We start from the raw sequence: 2,617 nt of genomic DNA, 5'->3' as shown, positions 1-2,617 counted from the left end.
ATTGTGCGTGTTTAGTTTTTTTTTTTTTATATCTCTTCTTTTATTGTACAATCTTTATAATTTCCAGTGTTTGATGTTTTGTATAAGTAACCTTGTTAGAGATGTTCTTTAACAAATAAAACAATATCACTGTAATGTATAGTGTTGAGTGTGAGTGTATATTCACTGTAATATACGGTGTGTTGTGTGTGAGAGTGTATTACCATTGTAATATACAGTGTGTTGGGTGTGTGTGTATTACCACTGTGCAGTATGGTATCAATATTACCACTGTGCAGTATGGTATCAATATTACCACTGTGCAGTATGGTATCAATATTACCACTGTGCAGTATGGTATCAATATTACCACTGTGCAGTATGGTATCAATATTACCACTGTGCAGTATGGTATCAATATTACCACTGTGAAGTTTCGGGTTAAGTGAAATTCTAGTGCAGTAAGCTTTTGTCGTGTATCTTTTAATATATTTCTGCTATTTGTATCGCACTGTTTTAAATAAAATATAAAAAAAAAAAAAAGACAAACAACATACAACACAGTGTGTAGTTACAATCACAGACAAACAAGATGCAACACAGTGTGTAGTTACAATCACAGACAAACAACATACAACTTGAGCAGAGACTTGAGATAGCAAAATTGGACAAATACTAATTTTAATCAGCAATTAGAATATAGCAGTTAATGTTCTTCCTCAGACTTAGTTCTGACAATAACCAGACATAAAACACCAATAAAGTACAGATGTATATTACAAGATACTTCATTGTTGTATAAATTTTCCTTTAATGGAACTGCCTTCATGTTGGTGAAGGATTAAATGTCTTATTTCCCAGGTGATCTGCGACCCTTACCAGTTTAATAATTAAAATTCCATAAAATTTCTGAAAATTTATGTGGATATTGTTCAATGTTTAACACTATATTGTAAAATTAAGTCACTAGAATTATTATTATTATAATCAAGGGGGAAGCGCTAAACCCATAGGATTATACAGCGCCCAGGGGAGGGGGGGATGTGGAAGGCATTCAGGCTTAAGTCACTAGAAGATAAATTTAATGTACCTGAGTCGAATGAAAAGATGAAGACCTTGAGGGTACAGGCAGCCTGAATGGTTTTTTTTTTCCTTTGCTCGATTTCATTGATTTTTTTACCAGAGACTTTAGGCATATTGAGCCTCATGTGGTGAAAGTTGCATCAAGATCGTCCAATAAATAAAGTTATAAAAAATAAAAATGTGAAAAATTGGACATGGCAACACTTATAGCAACGCAAGTCAATATTGACAATCTCGAAATCATTGTTGATAATCACAAATGATAAAGTAATGATAAAGTAATGCCAAATTGACCATCTAATGGATATAAATAATGCAATAACATGTTTTATGGTACCCAAAAAAAATATTATTATGTCCTTACTTTATTTAAATTTTTTTTTTGCACTTTACATCAATTTATGCAAAATTGAAGGTATTATTACCCAAGACAACTCCATTACAAAGTCAAACAGGGTCCCCTGAATAACTTTTGTAAAATTCAGAATGATCGGTTCATAAATAATGGTTTTACCTCAGAAAAATACAAATAAATGCACTTTTGAAAAAAATCAACAAATACATTGAACATTACTATACAGTGGGTAAAAATACTCATAGTGCCTTTATACATTTATTGAGAGTAGAACTGGTTATATAGACATTATTCCTGAAGTTCTATGAAGATCCCTTTGTCCTGAAGTTCTCTGGTGGCCGGCCAATCATAAAAATCCATCCCAATCAATCTGAAAAGAAAGAAATGAATTCTCAAAATCCTATTCCCAGTGATTATTCCCAGTGATTATGTACAGATACATGTAATTGCACCCATATATGATATTTATACACATACCAATATAAAAATATACCAAAAAAACACTAATAATTACGTACCTATGACTGGATGTAGGTGGACACATGATTATCTAATGTCCTCCAGGCAGCAGTGGAGGTAGTAGTTGTGGAAGTAGCAGCCGTGGTGGAGGTGGGCATATTTGCGGGGCTCCTATATTTTGTCTAACTTGTTTCTGAACATGAAATATCCAATAGTTCAGTAGCAGTGAACAAGGACAGGTGTTGAGAGGAGGGAGGTGGTACTAGCATCGTGGCGGCGTCACCAACCACAGCAGCTGCTGCTCACTTGGCTTGTATAGACCTTATCATAGCTTCTATGTGCCTTTTCCTCTTGTGGCTAATGTTCTTGGCAAACTGTTTCTTCTTTGCAGGCATTGTGTACCAAAAATGTATACAATGAAAGGCAAAAAGTAACGTCCCAAGGGTAGTCAGCTGTCAGACAAAGCGACACACCCTTTCTCTCTTCAGACTTCCAGTCGGCACTGACTTGAGATAGTGTGAGCAGCTCCTTCTCACAGCTAACCTGATGGTTGCCAGTTACTATTTAGAAGATCTAGCTAAAAAATACACCAAAAAAAAGGAAAAAAAATACCTGTGATACTGTTTTATGAAGCGAGTCGCGCTGGAGCACATGGTATTGTTATGACGTTAGCTGGGCCGCGCTGATGACGTAGTTACCATTGTTATAATTACGATAGCTTTATATGTAATTATCGTACAG

The 2,617-nt window shown here is 34.9% G+C and overlaps 1 long non-coding RNA gene across 1 annotated transcript; it reads right to left on the bottom strand.

Moving 5' to 3' along the window:
• Window positions 1-1,662: 1,662 nt before the first annotated feature.
• Window positions 1,663-2,365, bottom strand: LOC138852170 (uncharacterized). The gene is made up of 2 exons (XR_011391591.1): window positions 1,936-2,365; window positions 1,663-1,787 (listed from the first exon to the last, which is right to left on the bottom strand). It is a non-coding gene; the product is annotated as an uncharacterized lncRNA (long non-coding RNA).
• Window positions 2,366-2,617: the final 252 nt, after the last annotated feature.

Source organism: Cherax quadricarinatus, unplaced genomic scaffold (genome assembly GCF_038502225.1).
Source record: "Cherax quadricarinatus isolate ZL_2023a unplaced genomic scaffold, ASM3850222v1 Contig4675, whole genome shotgun sequence".
NCBI classification, from domain to species: domain Eukaryota; kingdom Metazoa; phylum Arthropoda; class Malacostraca; order Decapoda; family Parastacidae; genus Cherax; species Cherax quadricarinatus.
The sequence above is the reverse complement of the archived record's forward strand: the minus strand, read 5'-3'. Positions and strand labels throughout refer to the sequence as shown.